The following is a 25,550-nucleotide window of genomic DNA, read 5'->3' as shown; positions in this document are numbered from 1 at the left end:
AGTAGAGCTTCATTTGCAAAAAGGGCACGAAGCCCACTACTGTAAGAGAAGGCACAAGAGAGCCTCTGGCATTGTCAGAGCAGCTGTGGCTTGAGCCCCAATCTGCTGTCATATCCCACCTACAGGAAGGGCCATCTGGTCCTCTTGAACTTTGCTCTCCTTCCCCAGGAACAACCTAGCCCACTGTCCCCATGGAGGTTTGCCCTTTGTTATCCAGGGTCCTGAGGTTGGTAAACCTGAACCAGTTCCAGGACTACTGCCTCCAGCCCCCTAGAGATGGCCTACTGATGAGAATGGGGGATTGGGCCACAGATCACAAGGGGCCTCATTAACCAAGCTGAGAAGTTGGGATTTTCCTGAAGATGACAGGAGTCATTTCAAAATCATAAGTAGGGGAGCAGCATGCTCAGATCCACTTTTCACTTTAACCACCTTGACAGGAGGCAGAGAGTCTTAATGAGAAGCTATTGTAACACTAGTGTGAGACCATGGAAGCTGAAGTGAAGGCAGTATTTTTGACGGAAGAAGGAGGGGTCAGAGTCGAGGCATTTTAGCAACTAGCATCAACATGAGCTGGTTGCTGACTGGATGTGGTGATATAGGGTGAGGGATCAGCTTCTGGCCTGACCCGCCAGGTGGAAATATAGGGGAGGAGAGACGGTGAGTGCAGTTTTGGGTAGTTTGACCCTTGAGGACTCTTGAGACATTCTGTTGAATATTGAATCTAGGAGTCTGAGGCTCAAAAAAGAGACTGGGGCTAGAAAAATACAGGTTTTGTTGGAAGCTTCTGGTAATTGAAGCAGTGGGTATAGATGTACTTGCCCCGGGAAGCGAGCTGAGAAGAGAATGGAGGGGAACACACAAACATCCAGCCCTGGAAAGCCCCATGTACTTTCGTCCTTCCACATAGTGCTTGCCCTTTCTGGACGCCGCCTCCCCTTTCCTACATTCATGTACCAGAAGCCCATTTTGGTAGGTTCAAAGACTTGCCTGAGATTCTTTCTTCTCTCTGGACCCATAGAGCCTGGCACACAACTAGAGCTCAGTAAATGGCGGGTGAGTACTGCTGACACTGAGGAGAATCAGGAAGCATCGGTCACTTACCGGCATTGCCGCAGCATTTAAGTGGCTCATTTTCTTGTCTTCCTTGGGAACAAAGCGGGGCACTTCAAGGGTGCTCAAACTGCAATCCAGGTGGCCGTTGGTCAAGTATAAGGTGAGCTGAGTCAGGGCCAGCTGGTCGCTGTATGAGAGGTTGAGGCCTGTTGCCCACACCTGAGTAGAACAGGAGCCGGAGAAGTGAGGGTGTGATCAGTCACCAGGAGAGAAGGCCCCCACCACCTCTGGCCACCCCAAACCACACCAGACCCAACTACAACAGTGAACATGTGACTTAACGGAGTAGATGTTTTTGCTTCTGTTTCTCCTTCGTTCAACTGAGGGATAGAGTCTCCAGTCTGATTCTCATCAGAAGATTTAAGGTTCTGGAGGTTACACAATTGGAAATACCTGTCCAAGATAATCTGATGGAGAGGCCCGGTTCCAAAAGGCTCATGTGCACTTTGATTTTTCTGCCTGTGGTTTGTCACTTCTAAAGTAGCCAGTGTAATGCTTACTACTGAGAAGTGAAGCTGGATGGGAACTCCAGAGGATGGGGAGTTCAAGCAGAGCAGACAGAGGGGGAAATATTAGAAAAAGGCAGTTTGCCCTGAGTGCGTAAATATTAGAAAAGGGCAGTTTGCCCTGGCTTCAGAAAAAGCAGTGCTGGCTTCTCTGGGAATCTCAACATGATTCTTAAGGGAAACTTAGGGTTGGCCTACAAGCCTTAGCTCTACCACTATTTTTACCTTAAGGGTGCAGGAAAGTCACTTCACCCACCCTACAATGTCACAGTATCCTCAACAGGGAAACGAAGATAGCATCCACCCTAGCTGAATCCCAGGGTCATTAGAAGGATACTATAATGCAGTAGAAATTAAAATGCTTTGATAAACAGATATATATAAGCAATAAGTTACTCTAAGCTACTAGATAATTGAGTAATGTCCATTAACACCTTTGACAGATACTTAACTGAGCATCTACTATGTGCTAAACTGCTGATGGCAAAGTGGGTCATATGGTACCTTCTCTCCTCTCCTGTGGCAGACCATCCTTAATTTCTCTTGTCACTTCTCACCCCTACACTGAATCCAGAAGCACCCCCAAAATCCTCCTGAGTTCAATGCTCAAGGCATATTATTGTGCTAGTTATCCGAGTGTAAAAGGTAAAGAGACACATCAAGAATGGGAAGACAGATAGAATCATACTCAGTTGATTACAACACAATGAATACTTGATATGATAAAGGGATGGAACAAAGTAGTACCAAAGCAGAAAGAACAGACAGGCTGAGTTCGTCTAGTTTGAACTCAGGGCTGCATCATGGAGAAGGTAACATCTGAGCTTTGACAAGCAACACAAACATGACCAATTCCCATGTATCAAGTACCTGCAGTGTGCCAGGTGCTTCACAAACATCTCAGATCTTTATAATAACCTTAAAAATAACAGCTCCGTGTCACTGATAAAGAAACAGAGGTTCAGAGAGGTACCCATGTCCACACAGCTAGGAAGTGGTGGTGCTGGGTTCTGAACCCAGTTCTGCCTGGCTCCAAGTCCACCCTCTGCCCTTTCCCTGCTGGTGGAGATGGCTTTAATCCTGGCCCAGCCAATCCTTACCCAGGACTAGTTTCCCACTCACACTAAAAGCTAAAGCTGCAGAGGATCAAAACGTGTTCTTGTTTAATATATCCATGCCATGGAAATGTCTTGTGGAGAAAACATGAAGTATTGTGTTTCTGGAGTATGCTGTAATTAGCAGTAATGCGTTTTCACTGTAGGAAGTTGGAAACGAACACATTTTCATGAAGACTTGATTAAACAGTTTTTCCCCTTAGAAGGCCTACATGTGCCCCCCCACACCAACTCGGTGTGTTAAAATACAGAATACATCTGCCCTAGAGTGGACTCCTCTCAAACAAATCTAGCAGTGAGTGACTTGAGTAAGCATGGAATGTAAATGGCATCATTATAAGGATATTAAGAGGTCAGGCTGTCAAGGGCCCTTGCTAAACTGATGCTAATTTCAGGAGTCATATTCGCACAGTAATGCCCTTTTATAATAGCAAATAAATCACATTTGCAACAATTGTTAAAAACTAACTGCCAAGGATCTGTTGCAGTTGTAAATATCCTATTTGTCAACTTAAATGTTTCCTGCTATATTGCATAAAATGCAAATCAGATGGGGACATCTACTTTTCCTTAATACAAGAAAGTGAACTTGCTGTTCTTACATGTCTGGCATTTTTTTCCAGAGCTTCTGTTTTGATGTTTCAGTGTCCTTGATCAAAGAGAAATGCATATAACAAACATTATTAATATTATGTTAATAATATTAATGTTTTGGTGATGAGGATTTTAGTGGGAAGGCAACCAAGGAGTCAAGAGAGCCTGAATCTGGCCCTCGCAAAGAGTGGAAACTTTAACGGTTATTTAAGCTCTCTCAATCTCAGTATCCTTAAGTGTAAAAGGCACAAATGATAACACTACCACAATGGGTTTTGAGAACAAAATAGAATAAATGCGCATAAAATTCCCTTGCATATTATAAAGTTCAATACAGATGTTATTGATGATTACTAAACATTTCCTTTAAGAGGGGTGGAATCTTAGGAGACTCATTTTCAGTTGCCTATGTAGTTATTAGATTGCTTCATTTAATAGCTGTTTTCCCCATTCATAATCATTGTGTTCAACCTCACAACTCAATCCAGTACGTGGTTAGGTTTGAACAAAGTTGGTATTACTGTATCTCAATTTGACCGATGAGGATACTGAGATCAAAAAGTGGTTTCGTGGTTTGCCTAAAATCATAGAGCGTAGGCCAGAACTCTGGTCTTTCTGTAGACTCAAAATGTTTTTGCTACCCCAGGCTTCCCTAACTCCTTGTCACAAAGGAAATAGAACAAATTTCTTCACGCCTTTTCCTCAACAGCAGGCTTGCCTGAATTGCTCAGATAATTGTTCTGTTCTCCATCTGGTTTTTCCATTGAAGACACCGCCTGAGGCATCTTTGTTTTGCGGACAGGGGTTCCCATTTCCCCCTCTAGACTGTCAGCCCTTTAGGGGAAGCTGCTGAGTCTTTGTCTTCTGACAGCTCTCAGTGTCTGGGGCAGGCTGGCTCCCAGCAGGGCACAGCAGCACTTCTGATGTTTCACTGTGAACTCCTTCACAACCTTTCGGGGACCGGGTTTCTTGAAGCTGGTTTCAGATTCAAATACAGCAAATATTCATTGAACATCTCCTCTGTGCCAGCCCCAGGCTTTCACACATATCTCATTTAATCCTATTCTTGATTTTGGATTTCGCTGTTAATGTTTAGAAGCTAATTTCACTCTGCATCACAATTTACATGAGCGATGATGTACATAGAAAGGCACTACGACTGGGGATGGAGAGAAGTGGATATATTTTTAAATGTTTAGGAGGTGGCTTTGACATGACTTGTAGGACTTGAAATGACTAGTTTGACAGGTTAATTGGTTAGATGTGAGGTTGGGGGAAAAACATCACTGAAGGTTAGCGCTGGAAAGACCCTTAAAAATTATAAAATACAGCTGGTTTATTTTATAAATGGAGCAACTCTAGTGTGAGAAGCAAAGTGGTTTGCCCTGGGCTTCAGAGCCACATATCAAAGGTGTGGGACAGGAAACCAAGGTGTCTCAGCTCCCAGTCATAAAGCCCTTGTTGATAGTTGTTTGACTGATATTCAAAATCCATTTTTTAAAAAATGGCTAGAACACTAGAGAGATTTACATCAAGGCCTTAAGAAGCATGAGCAACATAAAAATCTTCATCTCAGCACTATTTGTAAAACTGAAAAATTGCAGCTGTCCAACATTTGGGCATTGGATAAGGAGATTATGACAACCCAAGTGATGGGATAGTCTATGATATTATCATTAAAGACAATGATTGTGACTCACTTTTGATGATGTAGGAAGATACACAAAACAGCAAGAGAAGGATATAGTCATATGGGCAATATGACTTCAACTTTGTAAAAATAATACTGTATCTAGAAAAGACTAGATGGGAATATAACAAAATGTTAACATTAGCAGATTTATGGTAAGTAAAATTATATATAGACTCTCATGTATATTCTAGATCTGCACTATCTAATATGGCAGCCACTGGCCACGTGTACCTATTGAGCACTTGAAATGAGGTTGGCTCAAATTGAGATGTGCTATAATTGTAAAATACACACCAGATTTTGAAGAATGTGAAATATCTCATTAATAATATTTTATACAGATTACATGTCAAAATGATACTATTCTTGGTTATGTTGGGTTAAATAAAACACATGTATTAAAATTATTTTCATCTTTTTCTGATTATACTTTAAAATGAGGCTACTAGAAAATTAAAAATTACACATGTGGCTCACATTCTATTTTTAATTTAATTGGTTTCAAAAAGAGTCCACCGCAACTTCAGCCAGGGGCAGGGCCAGTAGGGGTGGGATGGGGTGGGATGGGGTGGGGAGAGGTGCTGCAGAGGCCCAGCTCTCTACTCCCTGACCTGTGCTGGGCTGGATGCAGTCCTCACTGCCACTGTGTTGGGAGACCTGAGGCAGGCTGAGCAGAGCACAGGGCAGAAGGCAAACCCAGAAACTGCAACAACCTCATTGCCTTTAAACAAGCATGTGAGAACTGAAGACAGGGTCAGGCAGAGGCGAGCTTGCCCAGAATTGTTTGTTCCAATTCGTTCCAAGGTTCTGGGTCCTTCTTGGGCTGCAAGCTTTGGGATGAAATGGTAATAACACACTTCTGTGTGGGGAGGTGAGGGAGAGAGGGTCCTGGTATTGAGCTCTTTTTGCCTTAGGTGCTCAAGGCAGATGGAGGCCGCCTGATCACCCCTGCTGCTTCTGCCTCTTTCCTGTGACAGGCAGGATGGATGGGTGGCAGAGGATATAGATGTGGGCAGATGTGCTAAGGCCCTACATTCTGTAACTATCTCCAAGGGCAAATGAAGTAGCAAAGCGTTTGGTCTTGCCAACCTTCTCTTATGGCCATTGGGGTAGGTATGGGACCGAGAGACTAACTTATAGATTAAATAATATTTGTTGAAGAACCATAGAATTTCAGAGCTGTCAGAGTCCATGGATGTTTTGCAGACCCGTCTCTAGGTTTTCTTTCCTTTTTCATCTTTATTTGTAAGGAGAAGAATCTGACTCTCCAGACAGGGTAAGTGACTTGCTAAAGGCCCTACTCTTGGTACCAGGGTCTAAGACAAATATTCGTGACTCTCAGCAAAGTCACCTCTCTGGGCCACTTTCCTCGACTAATCACTGGGGATAATAGTCCTGGTGGACCCTCCCTCAGTTGCCTCTAGATGCAGCTATGAGGCTACCTGGGAAGATTCCTAAGCATGTGTAGAATTTTTTTTGATTTGAAAATTTTATTTAGAACCTTTCATTCTGATAATAAATTTAGAAAAAGAATCAGTAGGTTGTTCAGGATATTCATAGTGGTTTTTTTTTCATTCAAAATTTTAAATTGAAGTATAATTGATTTACAATATGTTAGTTTAAGGTGTACAACATAGTGATTCAGTAGTTTTACAGATTATAATCCATTTAAAGTTATTATAAAATATTGGCTATATTCCCTGTGCTGTACAATATATCCTTGTAGCTTATTTATTTTATACATAATAGTTTGTACCTCTTAATCCTTTACCCCTATCTTGCTCCTCTCCCCGTCCCTTTCCCCACTGGTAACCACTAGTTTGTTCTCTATTATCTATGAGTCTGTTTCCTTTTTGTTATATTCACTAGTTTGTTTTATTTTTTTAGATTCTACATATAAGTGATAAGAAACAGTATTTGTCTTCTCTGACTTATTTCACTAAGCATAATAACCCCCAGGTCCATCCATGTTGTTGCTCGTGTGGAAGTTTTTTAAAAGGTAGACCTCCAACTAAGGCTACTGAGAGATGCAGCACTGAGAATTCACCCACCATAGAGATGGCATCAGGCCTTAAGAACAGAGGGCAATACACAGCCCACCCTCCTCAGCAGCCTGTCGTGGCTGAGGGATGTGTGTACCACCTCCCTGCCCATGTTCATGTCTTCATTCACAGTCCCAACGTTATAGGAAACCCACCATTTGATCACTTGATTCTTTCTAGAGCAAGACCAAACCCTCAGTCAGACCCACAGCTATTCCTAAGCTATGGAGACCAGGCCACCTGCCCAGCTCTCTGCTGGCTGGGCGATACAGCCACGGGTAGTCAAGGTTCCCTCTGTCCTTACTGGTTTGGCTAGATACAGAGCTGGGGGCTTACTTCCTACTTATTAACTGTGGAGGCTGGGAATCCATTGGAGGGTGCTGAGCAGAGGAGTGACATGATATCTCATATTTTTAAAGGGTTACCCTGGTTGCGGTGGGGAGAAGAGACCATAAGGGGACAAGGATGGAAACAGGGAGGTCAGCAAGGAGGCTGTTTGCAGTAATCTGGGTGAGAGATGATGGTGGGTGGTCCAGCACAGTATTAGTAGAGGGTGGGAGAAGCGGTCATATTATAGATACATTTCAAAACTAGAACCTAAAGGACTTATTGATGGGTTGGATGCAGGTGTGAGAGAAAGAAAGGAGCCAAGGATGTCTCCAAGACTTTTGCCCTGAAAAAATGGAAGGGTGGAATTACCGTGTATTGAGTGGGAAAGATGGCTAGAGGAATAGTTTAAAGGGTAAAATTAAGATTTCAGGTTTTGGTGTGTTAAGTGTGAGGTGCCTTTGTTGAATGGTGTTCTAGAGGATGGGATGGGATCTCAGGCACCTTTTCTCCTTTCTCAGCTGTTAAATCAGGAGGATGTGCTTGGCTGGGTTGGGAGAGATAAAGCAGAATCAGTCCCTGTAGGGAGGCATCTTTTTCTCTGCTATTACTTTTGGTCCTCGGGCTCAAGGGTCTCCTTGGTTGGGGAGAGGCAAGGTCTGTAGGACATGGGGCCTTCCCTAGGGGACATGCTTCTCAGCAGGTTTAGGTTGAGATGAAATAAGGCTGAGAAGGGTAGGGGCAGCTTGGTAGGGAAAAGAAGTGATGGCAGCTTGAGGGCGATAGGGACTAGAGAGGCCAGTGCCTGGAGGAAGGTAAATGTCTTCACTGGATAGAAAGAGCACTGGACCAGAGTTACAGGACCTCACTGGAAGGGAATGTTGGCCTCGCCACTTACTGTGTGATCTTAACTTCCTTCCCCTCTCTAGGCCTCAGTTTCCTTGTCTGTTAACACAGACCAGTGGTCGCTATCTCTGAGGGTTGTTGAGAAGATCCAGTGACTACATGAGATATTGCATGAGACTATTACTGTGGGGTCTGGCAGAAGCAAATCTGTTTGGATTTGTTCCCTGTGTGACTGCCAGAAGCTGAGTCTGGGGCAGGAGTAAGAACTCACTTGCTTGGCTCTTGACTTCGGTATTCTGGCCTGATTCTCAGAGGTAGTGTACACACTTAACTCTTCTCAGATGCTGTTTAAAAACAGGCTCCAGAATCCCGGCTATCACACAGAGAGCATACTTTGTTAAGCAGCAACTAAATGAGATCTCTTCCCATCACTAAATCACCAAACAGCATCAAACTCTCCATTGTGGTAAACAACACACCTGATACTTAATTTTAAGGCAGGTGGTACACTGCACTGTAAGAATTTTTACGTAGGAAAATATTAATGTGATTATAATATTTGGTAAGAATTGTTTGTATTACATAAAAGTATCTATAGATAGGCAGAGGGGACTGCAGCCTCTTGGCATGTTGCCACCTAGTGGTGGCTTCTGGGATGGCCCAGTCTCTCAGAGAGGTGAAGAACTGCAGTTACTGCTGGATGGGGCAGTCACCCAGGGCCCCAGTCAACAGTTGACACTCCTGGTATTCATCTTGGAGGCCTTCCCCTCTGTCTCTATTAATCCTATGTATCCTTTTGGGCATGATTTAAATCACAGCTCCGTAAGGCTGTCTCTGAGCAACTAGAGTATCCATTCTCTCTCCCACCCACCCTGGATACTCCCTTATATTGGGCCTTTGGAGTTCATGGGGCCAAAGGCAGCAAAAAAGCTGGGCCCTACCACTTAGCACTCAGGGCCCAGTAGTCCATCATGCCTAGGGCCTCTGTGATTTGCAAAGGCCTTAAAAATATTTGGATTCTGAAAAAAAGTTACTGGCCCCCAAATATGAAAAGAAAACTATCAAATAAAAATATCAACAAAATTGACATCTCAGTTAAACACAACACAACTCTTTTACACAGTTATGTCTATGTCACATTCCATGAGAGTGCATTTGTACATTTGATGTGATGTAGGGTAATGGAATCTCTAAATCTGAAAGTATTCAGGGCCCAAAGAGGTCTATTTAAACAGCTCTGTCCTGGCAGACCTAAAATGACATTCATCATTCCCACCTCCTCATTTTATGGTCGAGGACTCTGAGAGGTGAACTGACTCACTCAGGTCCCACAATTAGGGGAAGAGCTGGAATCAAGTTTCCTGATTCCTGCTCCAGCTCTTTCCATAACACCTAATTACCAGCATTCATAGTCCAATTTCTGTATAGTGCCAGAAGCTTCTCTGTGACCTTGGAAATTCTTTCAGGATGTGTAGGAACTATATTCAAAATTAATTTTGGGATCCAAAATGGAAAATATTGAAATTTAAACCTGCACCATCAGCAGTTGTACTTAGTTTTCCACTTTTGTAAAAAAAAAAAAAAAAAAAATCACAAAATTTTTAATATACTCTTGCCTTCTCTGCTTGCTTTTTCCAAGCTTCTTCCACTACCTCTATAAATTTATGATTTTCTATTACTTTTGAGATTGATGGCCTAACTGATATTATTTGTATTCTTAAGGTACAGAATTACATACTCATTTCTTTTTTCCTTTTAGTATTTCCTCACTTTTTTATTATGAATTTTTGGAAGGCCATTTTCTTATTCTGACATTAAGCAGTAAGCTATAATAAACATGAAAACCCAATTTTTATAACCAGTTATGCGTTTCTGGGACTAGTAAATTATATATGCTTCTTCCATGCCAATTCAATATAATAATCCCATGCTGTATATAGTTATTCTTCTTCAATATTCACACTCTAAATGTCAGGACTTGTGAATGATTTGCTTAGTTGAGAAGTACTCTTTTAAAGTTACGCAAATGATCTCTAAAAGGCTTTTGTGTGGATTTTCAAGGCAGAAGGCTCTTGTTCTGGAGCTCCCATGGGGGAGGATTCCTGTGCCCAGTCCTTGTGGACATGGAAGGCTGTCTTGCAAAGTGAGGTGGGGATGTGCATGAAGCAATGGCCCCATCAGTTCAATGAGTTGACAGCAAAGTTCGGCATTCCCTCCCAGTTTCCTTGACAGCTCCAGTAAACCAGAACATTTTTTTTCTTTTTTTTTTTTTTGCTGTACGCGGGCCTCTCACTGTTGTGGCCTCTCCCATTGCGGAGCACAGGCTCCGGACGCGCAGGCTCAGCGGCCATGGCTCATGGGCCCAGCCACTCCGCGGCATGTGGGATCTTCCCAGACTGGGGCACGAACCCGTGTCCCCTGCATCGGCAGGCGGACTCTCAACCACTGCGCCACCAGGGAAGCCCAACCAGAATGTTTATAAAGAACAACCTTGGTTGCAGACTATGTGGGCAAGAAACACAGGCTGTGGGCTTGGAGGTGATCTTGCCCAGTCTCCTCAAACCCCAGGCACAAGACTCCAAGAGGGGTAGAGACAAGAGCTCAGAGCTCTTGATTTCAAGTCCAAGGCAAGTTTGTTTACATTTGGGAGATTCCTAGAGAGAAGAATCAGACCTACAGCAGGGTCCTCTGGTTCATATCTGAATCCTGCATAAAACCTAGCACAGCACTCCTGATATATATGTGAAATAAATCTTTGTTGGATGATTCCATTAAATAACACAAGGAAATAAATCTTCCCTTTAAAACACAGACAGGAGAGATACCACGTCAAACCTACACAGGTGGCTGAAATAAAAAAGACAATAAGTGTGGGCAAAGATATGAAGAAATAGGAACCTTCATGCATTGCTAGTAAGATTGTAAAATGGTGCAGCCACTTTGAAAAACAGTTTGGCATTTCCTCAAAGAGTTGATGTAGAGTTACTATATGACCCATCAATTCTACTCCTAGGTATGCAACCAAGAGAAATGAAAACATGTTTACACAAAAACTTGTGCATGAATGTTCATAGCAACACGATTCATTACCATCAAAGAGGAGAAGCAACCCAAATGTCCATCAGCTGATGAAATGGATAAACAAAATGTGGTACATCCATACAATGGAATATTATTCAGCCATTAAAAGGAATGAAGCACTGATAAATGCTTAAACATGGATGAACCTTGAAAATATTCTGTTAAGTGAAAGAAGCCAGTCACAAAAGACCACCTAGTGTATGATCCCATTTATATGAAATGTCAAGAATAGGGAAATCCATAGAGGCAGAAAGTGGTTTTCAGTGGCTGGAAGGAAGAGGGTATGGGAAGTGATTTCTAATGGTACAGTTTCTTTTAGAGTAAAGGAAATGGTCTAAAATTAGATAATTATGATGGCTGTATAACTCAGTGAATATACTAAAAGCCACTGAACTGTACATTTTAAAATAGTGAGTTTTGGGGCTTCCCTGGTGGCGCAGTGGTTGGGAGTCCGCCTGCTGATGCAGGGGACATGGGTTCGTGCCCTGGTCCGGGAGGGTCCCACATGCCGTGGAGCGGCTGGGCCTGTGAGCCATGGCCGCTGAGCCTGCGCGTCCGGAGCCTGTGCTCTGCAACGGGAGAGGCCACAACAGTGAGAGGCCCGCGTACCGCAAAAAAAAAAAAAAAAAAGTGAGTTTTATGTATATGATATCTCAATAAAGCTGCTACACACACACACACACACACACACACACACACACACACACACACACACACACACACACACACACACACACACACACACACACACACACATCCCAGTCTCCAGGAAACCCATTCTAAGGCGGACACCTCCACAATTTGTATGGCCACTTGTTTGAATCTAGTTGCATGTGGAAATCATGACTGAATGAGGGAGACTGTGAGAAACCACCTCCCAGACTGCCCTCTGAATTTATTCTACGTGTTCTTCAAGTCTACACTTTAAAAAGCTTTTCCACGTGTGGGTAAAAAATACATGCCTTATACACTAAAGCAAACTAGCACTCAGCAAGGGTTAGTACCTGGATCTCAATAAGCAGCCATGGGCTGGAAGGGATAATATATTAGCATCTGTCAAAAAGACTCAGTTAGGTCTGGGGATGCAGTGTCACTTTTCTGTGACAGGCAAAATACTTCCTCTGACTGCCCACTGCAGGCTTTCGCTTTGTATCAGCTCCTGTATTGAGTGGAGCTGAGTGTGGTCAAATCCAGAAGAGAGGCAGGGCTGGTCAGGCAAGTGGGCACAAAGGAAGCTTTGTCTTAAACACATCTGCTTCCCTTCCTCCATCCTGTTGCTCATTTGAGGGCCCCCCAATGCCTCAGCCTGCCTTCTGTGGTTTTGGGTGCCCCCCAAGCTCTATGCCCTCCATAGTGACATCGAGTTAATCCAATAATACAGTGAGTCATGACTAATTTGGTGATGGTAGAGGGCTGTTTACCGTAATGGAACCTTTTGGATTTGGTTATCTGAGAGATGAATCTGGATTCCACGACTTTGCCTTTGTTGTCTACAGACTCTGGTGTTTGAAAGATTTGGCACCCTGTCAAGCTAATATGCTGTCTTTGTTGATGGCAGCAATATTTAGAAAGCTGCCTACTTGAACACATGGAGGACAGGCTCTAGGAGGGAGACTTGGGGAAGGAAAGAGGAAGGGGAATTAATGTATATTAAGGGTCTATTGTGTACAAGGCACTCTGGTATTTTCTCATGTCATCCTCACAACAACCTTGTGAAGTAGATATTAACACCCCCATTTTATAGAAGTGTAAGTGGAGGCTCAAGGAACCCAGAAACCTGCCCAAGTTCCACAGCTAAGTGGCAGGGCTAGGATTAAGGTCCAAGTTTGCCTGGCTCTGACGTCCAGGTTTTCTTCCCATGCTTGATCTTGGAGATTACTCTCCACCTGGCAGGGAAACAAATGCTTGGTAGAAGTGAGAGAGCACCGTGCTGCTGGCAGTCACATCCAGAATCTCCACCAATTACTCGGTGGTTCTGAAGCCAGAGAAAGGCCTGTGATTTACCGTGGAACTTTGGGCAAGCCACTTAACACCTTTCTGCCTCACCTTCCCCATTATTTGTCTGTAAAGCACTTTGAGAGCCTATAATGAAAGAGCTTTATAAAGACAAAGAAATAGGGGGACTTCCCTGGTGGCACAGTGGTTAATAATCTGCCTGCCGATGTAGGGGACATGGGTTCAATCCCTGGTCTGGGAACTAGACATGACCCCGTGTGCCACAACTACTGAAGCCTGTGTGCCTAGAGCCCGTGCTCTGCAACAAGAGAAGCCACCGCAGTGAGAAGCCTGTGCACTGCAACGAAGAGTTGCCCCCACTCGCTGCAACTAGAGAAAGCCCGCACGCAGCAACAAAGACCCAACGCAGCCAAAAATAAATAAATAAGTAAATAAATTTATATTTTAAAAAAAGACAAAGAAATATTGTCCTTCAGTGTAAGCAAAAAGCCGAGGTTCCTACCTGTGATCAAAAGAAGTCCTGTGGCACTTTCCAGAAACATATGGGTGGAGCTTTAGGGCTCCACAATCACAAGTGATCGTGAAATCACTTTCTTCATATTTCCTTCATCAACAAGTGAATAAAAAATACAAAATATATATATTGATATTTTCACCCCAAATCTGAGACAGCACATTCTTTGGTATACCATAATTCTTTAATATGCGTAGAGAGGTCTTACAGTTATTTCTTTGAAAAGTGTCTTTTTTATACTGAGCCTCATTAGAGCTGTCCTCTTATACGCACTTCTACTTATGGAGGGTGGGGCTCTTAGTAGCTGAAACAAGGGGTTCAAAACCTGCTCCTTTCAGTTCAGGGAAGACCTGCAGAAAAACCCAGTTGTCCTCCTTGGTGGTAACTGCCAATTCCATACTCTTCTTGGAGCCACGTGTGACTTTTCTCTATAATCCCTTTGCATTTCCTGACAATGTACTCCTCATGGGAGGGGAATTCTGTTATTTTATTTGGACTTTTATTTTGTATTGGTTCCTGACTTATCCTGTTCAAGTTTCAATGGGTTGGTTTGATATTATTTAGATATTAAGACTTTTGTGAAGAAATTGCATAAGGTTTAAAAAACAGACATAAATAAGTAGTACTCTAGAGTGGGCTAGGAATGTGGCATGATAGGGGAAGACTGACTCCCTCAAAAAGTGAAGCCATTTCATTTATTTATTTATAAGGGCTTGGAATACTAGGCAACACAATGAATCTTATGTTTAAGAAAGCAAAATATATGTTTAAAGGAATATACATATTGTTAAAACAGTTCTATTTATGCAAAAGATTCATGTAACTTTATAAAGGTTTTCAGGGATTTTAAAGGATTTTAAGTGCTGTGTTAGACGTACTAGTAACAGATGTTCAAAAGCATGTTTAAGTTTTTGTTTTACTGAAAAAGCAATGGATTACTTGATATTTTCTTTTAAAAAAAATCATACCAAAGCCACCACATTTTAAGTATAGCTCAAATTCATTATTTCTAAAAAGCATAAATGATTTAAAATAATATAAGGGCTCCTAAAAATAAATATTACTGTAGCGGAGCTAGAAGAATTTGTTTGCTAAAGATTCCCTTCAGAGTCCCAGTCTTTTGTGTCACTTCTTGTTCTTTTTCTGTGAAGACAGATGGTGTCAGTAATTGCCTATATATTTAATTAAGTTAAAAAGCTACAAAGTAAGGTTTTAGCCAAAAGTAGGATTTTGTGCTATGAGCAAAGGAAGCAGAAATTGATAACATAAGATACTATTCCTCACCAAATACACATTTTGATATCCATATGCATTGGAATGTGAGATTGGATTTCATAAATCTAATAATTTAAAAAGAAGGGAATCTATTCTGAAAGATAAAGCCCATAATAGAAATCTAGATGGCAGTTCTCTTACATTTCTGACCAGCTAGATGGGAATGAGTCTACCTCTGTCCGCATCACCTCCAGCCTTAGCCTGTTACTCAGTGGTTATTCTAAACTCCTCTAACACTCAGGTTTTTGCCTGGGATTTTTCACCTAGCAGGTTAATCATTGTGAAATTATTATGGAGGGAAAAGCAGTAGCTACTTGTAGAAAGTGGTTTGGAGAGCTGACTTAACCATTCTTGTGGTGTCTGTTTTCAATGTTCCCATCCCATGAATCCACCTTCTGGCTTAATGGCAAGATGGCGCTCCCAGCTGTGGTGCTATGTACGGGCTTGCTCATTTAAACTCTTAAAGCTTAAAAATGGCTACCACAACACTGATTTTATTCCATTTCGCTTCGTCATTAACATTTAATGATTACCTTATGCGCTGAGCACAAGGATGGAATATATTAAAAAAAAATAGGAGCTGTGTTTTCTGGCTTTAAGCTGTTCGACTCAATTCAACAAGCATATTGAGGATATACAAGAGGAACATACATTTTCTTTGGTGATGGTGGTTGAGGAGGGGGGAGAGACTTACAAAGGAAGTCACCATCAATTCAGTGCAGTACCGTGGGGAATATCTGCTGTGAGAGAAGGAGCATGGGCTCAGCAGGCAGCTAAATCATGGTTTGAACCCCGGATTTGCCACTTAGTTGCCCTGTGACCTTGAACATGTCACTCTAGCCTCAGTTTCCTCATTTGTAAATTAGAGATAATAGTACTCACTTTTCAGGCGTGAGGATTAGGGACACTACATGTAAAATACATAACAGAATGTCTGGTGCGTGACAAAACTTCAATAAATAGTTGATATTATCATTAATAAGTACTCTGGCTGTCAGTACTCTACCTCAGCTCTGAGAAGCTAGAGAATGAAGTGGCACTGAAGGGGGATTAATTAAGGGGGGTTTCCATGAGGAGTTGGATTTTGAAACATGTTTCGAAAGAAGGGAAGTTGTATATTGATAGAAAAGAAAGGAAAGGCCAATTGTAGGAATGAAGGTGGCACGTGGCAGGCAGGATGAGAATGTCTTTATTGAATATAGGAGTCAGTAAGCAGGTCAGTTTGCTTGTTCTAGAGAGTAGTTTGGACATGATCAGTGAGAAAAGCAATTAGTGCCACATGGTGGGAGAGGGATGGTTCAGGGTTGTTTTAAGAAATAGGTGAGACCTAGAGCAAATTACCCTGTACTTTGTCACCTCAACCATATGGTTCAGATAAAATAAAATGAAAATGAATGCTAAGGACAGTTTCGAAATGGAAAATTTATCACACAAAAAGTCTTGACCACAGGTGACAGCTGGAAGTAGGAAAGGGCCACTCAGCTTTTTGTGATGCTGGTGGACAAGTTGTAACCACATGTATGTGGAGAATGTTTTGGTCTGTCTTAGCATCAGCAGGGAGACTTTTCCTTTCTCCCTACCTGCGGACCTCCTGAGTCCTACAGAACCGTGGCACCTCCTGAAAAGTTCAGGATGCAGTGTGAATGCGCACATTTGCCCTTCCTTGGCAATGTTTCTGGTGATTAAATTTAGTTAAAGACCTCCAAGTCCAGAGAGAAGTGCCTGGGTTTCATTCAAAAGGAAGCAAGGATCTCCACGGCGAGAGCAGTCATCTAAAGAAGTCCTGGGTGGGGCGACTAGACATAAACAGAGGAACTGGGTCTATTCTTTGTAGACCAACCAAAGTCCTACCCAAGAGCTGATGTTTAGGTTTGGGTTCAATCTTTCTGAAGGTTAAGGTTTACAATGTAAGGGGGTTAACCCAACATTTAAGGACAGTCACATACAGTAAGATTGTATATAGCAAAGCTGGTCACTAGTCTACCTGCGCTATTAGTGTTAGGAAACAGAATTGTAATTTTCACTATAAAAATTATTGTCATCATTGCCTTTGTGTTCATTGCAGAAGTCATCATCCTCACCATCATCATTATTATTACTTGTATATTACATGTCTCTTTCATTGACACAAGGATGCAGACCTTTTAAAGGGAGAGGTCTTTTACTTTAACACTTCAAAACCCTCGGGATCTGTTTTCCCTTCACTAGGTATTAACTTGTGATTTACAATGTGTCTATTATGGCATTTAAAAAACACTGAATAACAAGCATTTCTGTTTATACTAAAGGCCTATAAATTTTAATTTAGATATACCCTGTTAACCTTCTTACATATAAATAAAATACCTTCCCTAAAGAGAAAAACTAAGTCTCATTGAGGTCCCTTGGTGAATACCTTGTATATCTTGAAGACAGATAGGGAGATTTTGCAAAGGAGAGTACTAGGGGGGAGCTTGGAGAGAAGTATTCATTCATTCATTTAATAAATATTTATTGTGGATCTACTATATGCTAGACGTAGTGCTAGGTGCTGGGTATATAGCAATGAATAGGAAGGAATTACGATATTCTGTAGACCTTGGTTTTTCTACTCTCTGAAATAAATATATTCACTTTTGATGCTTATGTATCACTTTGAGATGATAATGTTCACTGACTTTTAAAAACAATGCTAATTCAATTCAGATTCCACTCACAGTTTGAGAACCTGCTGAGGCCTCAGGTGACAGTTTTCCATGTGATTATGCTGTTTGATTTAATAAGAACAGCACCTTATATCTGCTCAGCCTCTCGGAACACCCTGTGGTAAGGAGGGGAGGGAGTCACCATTTGTGAATGAAAAAACGAGGCTCAGAGATGTCCAGTGAGTTGCCTAAAGTATCACAACTGCTAAGTGTAAAGACTGGGGCCAGAACCCCCTATCCCTCATAATGAAAATATTTTCAGCTGTCTCTCTTTTTTTTTTTTCTATTCTAGGCTGATACATTTGTACTTAGAAACTCTTAGAAACAGTTTTCAGAATATATGAGACCTTCTCTTATATACATCAGCTTTCCATTTTTGTCTTTCTTCATAGTTTGTGCTGTGTAACAAGTCTCATTTCCTTCTGTAGCTACCTTATGTATCCAGGAAGGGCCATTGCTGGGAGCCTGCAGCTGTTTTTTATCTAAACTCTTTTTTCAAAATTGGATTTCCTTTCCTTTAAAAAGTTAATAACTGTCAATGCTCATAACAGAGATAGCTATTTCAAAAGTTTACAATTATCTAACAACAAAGGAGTTTTTAACCTGGGGATTTCAACAGAAAGCACCTTTGCCCATCTATTTGTTTAGTGACTTTACATAAAAGAAACTGGAGAGTGATATATAGGGGAGTTCCTTTGTGGTCCACGGAGAGTGATACATAAATGCATATTTACATGAGGCAAGTCAGTCATGATGTTTGTAAGACTTAGATCATCATTTTTTTTCCGTATGTGTTTTGTACATTTCTACCACTACCCTTCAGAGCATCTTTCCCACTTGGAATACACTCTTTTTTACCCTCTTTCAAATCCTAATTATCTTTCAGCTCAAATCCCACCTACTCTGTAAAAACCTTTCTTGATTGGTCCAAACAGAAGGCAGTTAAACTGGCATTGCCTTTTTGATGTCTCTTTCATTGTTCTATGTAGTTGTCACCTAAGCTTTTCCTTGTAATTCATTTTTCAAGTGTTTCTCCCCAGCTAGATTTTGAACTCCCTAAGGGCAGGCACTTCCACTTCTTTTGCATCTTTGCAGCCTCTGTTGTAACTACCATAATGTCTTGTACATACTAGATGCTCAATAAACACTGGTTCTTTCCTTTAGAATTTCCCAAAAGTGAATATAAATAAGCTCAACAGATCTGGATGTTCTAGAAGTTCCCAAAGTCCATTCATCAATTGGCTGTCATGTAACTATCATTGTGTTAGACGTTACGACGAGGTAAAAAATGCAAGGACCAGTGCATTTTCTAGAGGCTTTACAAATCTCATGGAGGCAGTGTTTATGCCTAAGAACCAGTAAGAGTACAAAACAATTGTGTGCTTGTGTATCAAATGGAATTGGGTGATGGATATGAAATGAGCTTCCTTGTGATAGGGAACATGTCTTGTTTATCTCTGTTCCCACAGCATGCAGCATAGGGACTGAGTAGACCCTGGGGAGGTATTTGTTCAATGAACATGTCAGTGTCTTTTCAATCTGAAGTCTTTGGCAGGTGCTTCACGTCCCTCGTGGAACCGAGTAGATTTTGCCCATCAAGGGCTCTTGCTCCAGGACCCATTGGGGCATGGAAATAGCTTTTGCTGCTCTTTGTATAAGGGTTGGATCCCTCCCTTCATCCTCATGTGGGAAGGCCAGATCTCCAAAATGACTACCTTATAGCTCCATGTATTCTGCACAGTCTCTGAAAGCTTGGCGTTTCCCCATTCCTAGGGTACTGGAATCTTGGACATATGTCCACTATCGGGAGTGGTTTTACTATGCTCTTACCAGCTCCATTTCCCAGGGACTGGCTCTTTTCCTTTTATTCCCAGTGACCCTGACGTTCCCAATATTTAAACCCTACATTTCCAAAACTCTTCCTCCATTCTGCTACCCTAGAACCTCACTCTCATCTCAAGTCTGGACAAGATTTTCCATATTCTTACCTGGACTGATTCACAATAGTGGGCCTGTCCTTGGTGCACCACTGTCATTTTATCCATCTTTCTTTGTCTCCCAGTCCCCTCTGCTCTTATTATGACAGCATGGTAAGTTATGGGGGCCCAGTTGGGGCCAGACAGCAAGATTTTGAGATGGACTCAGTCACCTCAGCTTTCTGCCTCCCACCTCTGTTGCAAGACACGTGTGGACGTAAGTAAGGTCATGTATGTGAAAGTGCTTTATAATGATCATTATTTGTGATTATCATTATTTATATATATATTTTCTGACTACAGATACATGCTTACTTTTGAGAATGCAAATGGAGAAAGCATAAACAACAAAACAGAAAAACTCTCTGTACTAGTTTCCTATTGCTGCTGTAACAAACTGCTGTACATTTAGTAGCTTAAAGGGTCAAAGATGAGAAGTCTCACTGGGCTAAAGTCGTGCTGTCAGGGGCCTTCATTCCCCCTGGAGGCTCTAGAGGAGAATTTGTTTCCTTGCCCCTTTCAGCTTCTAGAGGTCACCTGCATTCCTTGGCTCATGGTCACTTCCTCCATTTTCAAAGCCAGCAGAACCCTTGTGATTACATTGTCCACCTGCATAATCCAAGAATATCTTCCCATCTCAAGATTACTAGGTTAATTACATACACATGTTACCATGTGTGGTAACCTTCACCAGCTTCAGAAATTAGGACATGAACATCTTTGCAGGGCCATCACTCTGCCTATCATACCCTCAATCCTCTAACCCAGAAGTAATGACTTGTAACATCTTAGTGTGTTTCTTTAGGTTCTTTTTGCTCTGCATATATGTTTTTTCTTTTTATAAAATTGTTATCATATTACATATATTGTTTTAGAATCTGTATTTTGCCATTCCACTATTCTATGTAGAATTTCTTGTTAAATATTATTCAAAACTTTAGTTTTACTGTTTTCATAGCACTTGATTCTATTCATCTATCATAATTTGCTTAACAAATTCTCTATTAGAATTTAGTCTATTTGAAGTTTTTTACTTCCCTTAATAATGTGATTAATATATGTGTACATAAATATTTATGATTATTTCCTTGTGATATTTCTAAAAAGTGGATTCTTACTATTATTATGAAATTTTTAATACAAAAATACTATGCAAATATTATTGAAATAAATAATTTTTGAACTCAGAAGTCAAATAAGCTAACTGACTCATTTTATAGCTGATAAAGCTGAAGATGACAGAAAGAAAGTGAAAAGCTCAAGGTAACATAGTAATTTAGAAAAGGGGCTAAATTTGACTATTTGAAACTTTAGTCTGATGAAGAGCATTAGAAATAAACTTAAAACACAAGTTTGGGAGACTGGTTACACTGAAGAAATAAATAAATTGACTGAGTAAATAAGTAAATATATTGAAGATAAAGAAACTCAGGTTTCTCACTGTTGGCGAAAGTATTTATTTGTAAGTGTGGAAAAAGGGAAGTCTAGAAAGAATCTTGAAGTGTTAAATTAGAATTAGAGATATTGGCAGGAATGCATGGTTTTAAAATATATACACTGATAGATATAGAAATGGTTATAGGTGCATGCATGTATGTATATATGTATGTATATGCTTGTATGTGTATCATACATACATAAAACATATATTTTCTAGCTCTGTCCACTGAGAGAGGCCAGAGCAATGGCAGTCCAGTAGCAATGATAGCACTAAGAGCCCAGACCTTAATACCATCCTCCACTAAAAGGACCCAAAGCTCTTGGGCTGATCCTAGGTCTGTCAGAGAAAATGCAAAATGAACCTGGAACATCTCATTGTGCTAGGAAGTAAGACAACACTCAAAGGATGATGGGGACACAACAAAAGGACACAAGAGCCACACTGAAGGGTCTCCCACTAGTCAAATCTGGGACAACTTGAGCATCAAAATGATGAAAGTGTCAAAATACAGCTGACTTAAGAGACTAGAACCTCACAGGTTTAAACTGGTATAAATACATACATGCCTACCTATGTAAATGAAAGATGGAGAAGGAAAAACTCTTCGTTGCAGTAGATTTCCAACTAATCTATGTAGAAAGAATGATGGAAATAGAAAATTACCACTGTCATCATGGTGGCTGACTCAGGAGAAAGTTGGCAATGGATACTAAGTTTTGTGTGGAAATTTGATGAGGAATAAGACATTATTCCTTGGAACACCTTTCCATAAAATATTACTAGTCAATTATAAAGGAAAAAACAATGATTTTTATGGTGGAGAAACATGGCTGGAAAAAAGAAAGAAAAGCCACAAGTGACAATCTGGAGAAGTTGTTTGTAACATGTATAACAGTTAAAGGATAAGAGTTTCCTATATACAAAGAACTACAAATCAGCATTTGTATTATAGTCCAATTTAAAAGGGGCAAAAGATACGATAGAGCAATTAAGTCAAGATATATAAATGGCCAACAGATATAGTACAGATGTTCATCCTCACTAATAATCAAAGAAATACTGAGGAAAACAAGATGCCATTTTTTCCCCTGTTAGATTGGCAAAAATGACAGGTTGATAATATGCCAATCTCTTCATTGGCACCACAATGCATGTCAGTGAGAAGAGAAAATACAGTGTTTTCTGAAGTGATGTCACTTGCAAAATGGCAAGAATATATACCAGTGATTTTGCAAATAATCTGTTACATACAGAGAGTTAATGTACTTCCCTTGCCAATGTAGAAACTCCTTTTGGTGTGCTCATTGAGAACTTCTTCCAATGTTCTACTGAAAATTGTAACACGAATGGCCATATACTCAAATATTAACAGGAAGAGACAAGGTGAAGTATTAGTATGATAAAATCAGAGAATCGGGCTTCCCTGGTGGCGCAGTGGTTGAGAGTCCGCCTGCCGATGCAGGGGACACAGGTTCGTGCCCCGGTCCGGGAAGATCCCACATGCCGCGGAGCGGCTGGGCCCGTGAGCCGTGGCCGCTGGGCCTGCACGTCCAGAGCCTGTGCTCCGCAACGGGAGAGGCCACAACAGTGAGAGGCCCGCGTACCGAAAAAAAAAAAAAAAAAAAAAAAAATCTGGGAATCTTGGGTTAATATCATTTATCCCACCCATCAAACTAATCTCTGAACTCTTCTCGAAAAGCCTTAACACCACCATCCAACATCTGCTAGAATACCTCTATTATTCATTCATTCATTCTTTCAACAAATAATTTACTGAACACCTACTCTGTGCTGGGGCAGAGATAGTGCTGAGAATTGAATGGGGAGCAAAAAGAGACATCATATATCTCCGCAGGGAGCTTATACTGTACAGGGGGAGACAGCTTTAATCAGGTAATCATGTATAAAGTCTTAAATTGTAACAAAAGCAAGTGGTATAAAGGAGAGGTACATGATGATAGGAGAACCTAAAACAGGGGAATTTGACTTTGTCAGGAAGTTCGGGGGAGGCTTCCCTAAGAAAGTGTGGCTGGAGCTGAAATATGATGGATGCGAAGGGGGTTAACTAGGTAAAAGAGAAGAGGCAAGAGCATTTTAGGCAGAGGGGCAGCATGTGTAAAAGCCCTGTGGCAGGAGGTAATATGATGAGTAAGGGGTTGGAAAAGAGGGGGAGTTAGGGCGAGCAAAGCCTGTCAAGGCACATGGAACCAGCCAAGTGAAATGTGGGACCTTTGTCCCAGAAGCTGGGAACAGTAGTAAGCTCTGGGACAGGACCAGCTCTGTGTCTGGAGAAGATACCTCTCATTGCCTTGTGCAATTCTCCCTATACCAAACTTGAATAAATAAAAACCATAAGTCAACTGTCCCCATAGTTCCATCCTCCCTACTGCCCCAGGGATCACAGATTTAATCCTTGTTTCTCATGACAAGCATTTGGAGAGGGCAGCTTCTCCTGCATCTCCTCCCCTTGCTTCCTTGCCATCCAGCCCTTTTGCCAGAGGACATTGTTCCTGTCCTCACTCCACCCCAGGTTGATTCCTGAATGCCCTTCAGTTTGTCCTTTTCTCTTTCCATGTGTGGGCCTGAGAAAGGAATGTAAAACCAATGGAGGGCTCAGGAATGCAAATGGAAAATGATTATTGAACAAGCTGAAAACTGCTCAAAACATAAACTCTCACTTTGAAACTATCATCTGACTGAAATGGAGAATTGCAAAACTGAGAATAAGGAATACAAAACAACTAAAGTCTATTTACAATGTTGGATGGCCAGAGCGTATCAGGAGAGGGCAGGCAGGAGGTTATTCCATCCTTTAAACAGAGTTGTGGTCACCCGACACTAATATAAGAGGAACTGAACATTTTGAAAAATAAGTCTCATGAAGTAGTAGTGAATTTAAACATTGTAATTTCTGGGACAAAAGAGATTAAAAATTATTTATCTATAATTATTATACATCAGAGGCACACATGTACACATGAAGAATCTCGTGGATGAAATATTGAATAAGTAAAAGCATGTTGTAGAATAATAATACATAGGATGTTATGATCTATAAAAAGTTTTAAAAGAAACAAAATTAAACCACATATTAAATATATAAATCCATTACACCTGTAATCTGCCTTCACTCATCAAAGTCATTTTAATTGTTGCTATAAAAAAGTGCATGTCCTCCAAGCTGCACTTAGCCTAAACGATGTTTGCCTGAGATGTTTCCCAGAAACTTGGAGTCAACTGTGTCTAGTTCAAGCTGAGCTGGTTAAGACTGGATAGGACCACTGACCCTCCAACTGGGCATGTGCGAGTGTCAGCTCAGTGACATTTTGACATCAGAAGGCCGAAAACTCCACCCTCAGATCATGCCAAGTGCCTCAATTTTTTAACACGCCTCCCACGAAGAAGCCCATAGCTTAGTAGTAACTCCTGTGCAGGTTGACAATTCCCTCACCTTTCTCTTATTTCCAATCACCTGTCCCGTCGCTCCCCAAGCCTACGACCACCTTGCTCCTTTATCCCATAAATCTCTCATGCCCCTTGAGGCAGATTTGAGACTTGTTCTCCTTTCTCCTTGCTTCGCTGCCTTGTGAATAAACCCTTTCTTTGCTGCAAACGTCAGCATTTCAGTGTTTTGGCTTGCTGCATGTCAGGCAAATGAACATGGTTGAGTAACACATTCACATGCAGTGAAAGCATAAAGGTATGAAAAGGAATAAAAGTCCTAATTGCAAGATGGTGGATACCTCTGGGAGGAGAAAGGGCCATGCAAGGGGGATTGGCAAGGAGTACACAGGACTGGAGGTGGTCTTGGTTCATTACATTAGTATTTAGACCTTTTTATATTTATGAAATATTTCCCAATACACTTTTTTTAAGAAGAAAAAATTGACGACCTAAGTTGCTGGTGAACTACTGATAAGAAAAGGAACAGAAACAAGAACTCTTACCTCCTTTTTAATGATTAACTTTCTATTTAAGAACAGATTCTAGAAAGGTTCACTCCCTGGATGGCATAAAGCAGTCTCACAATAAAATACAGGCAGAGCATTAATGGGCAAACTGAGACCCCATTGGAATGAGTTGCAGTCATTTAAACTCCAGCTGTACCGAATGAGAAGACCCTGGTGTATCGGCAGAACCAGTCTGAAACTAGCCCTATACTGTTTCTAACAAGAAACTGAGTTGTTTTTCACAGACAACAGAACAAAACCACAAGTCATGCAGCCAAAGTATGCACCGAGGAGAAAATTTTGACCTCAGACAACACCCGAAAGCAAAGTCTCTCTTCCCGTGAAACCAAAGGACCTGGACATGACCGGAACCTGAATGCCAGAGCCCTTACAGAAGCAAGGGGTCTGCTGTCCCTGAAGAGCCGGTGCTAAAG

At 41.4% G+C, this 25,550-nt stretch overlaps 1 long non-coding RNA gene across 1 annotated transcript in view; it reads left to right on the top strand.

Moving 5' to 3' along the window:
* LOC109552341 (uncharacterized) overlaps positions 1-25,550 on the top strand; it is a 176,747-nt gene that overhangs the window by 41,554 nt on the left and 109,643 nt on the right. The window lies entirely within an intron of this gene.

This window comes from Tursiops truncatus, chromosome 2, assembly GCF_011762595.2.
Source record: "Tursiops truncatus isolate mTurTru1 chromosome 2, mTurTru1.mat.Y, whole genome shotgun sequence".
Lineage (NCBI taxonomy): Eukaryota > Metazoa > Chordata > Mammalia > Artiodactyla > Delphinidae > Tursiops > Tursiops truncatus.
Note: the sequence above shows the minus strand (reverse complement) of the source record. Positions and strands in the feature narration are given on the sequence as shown.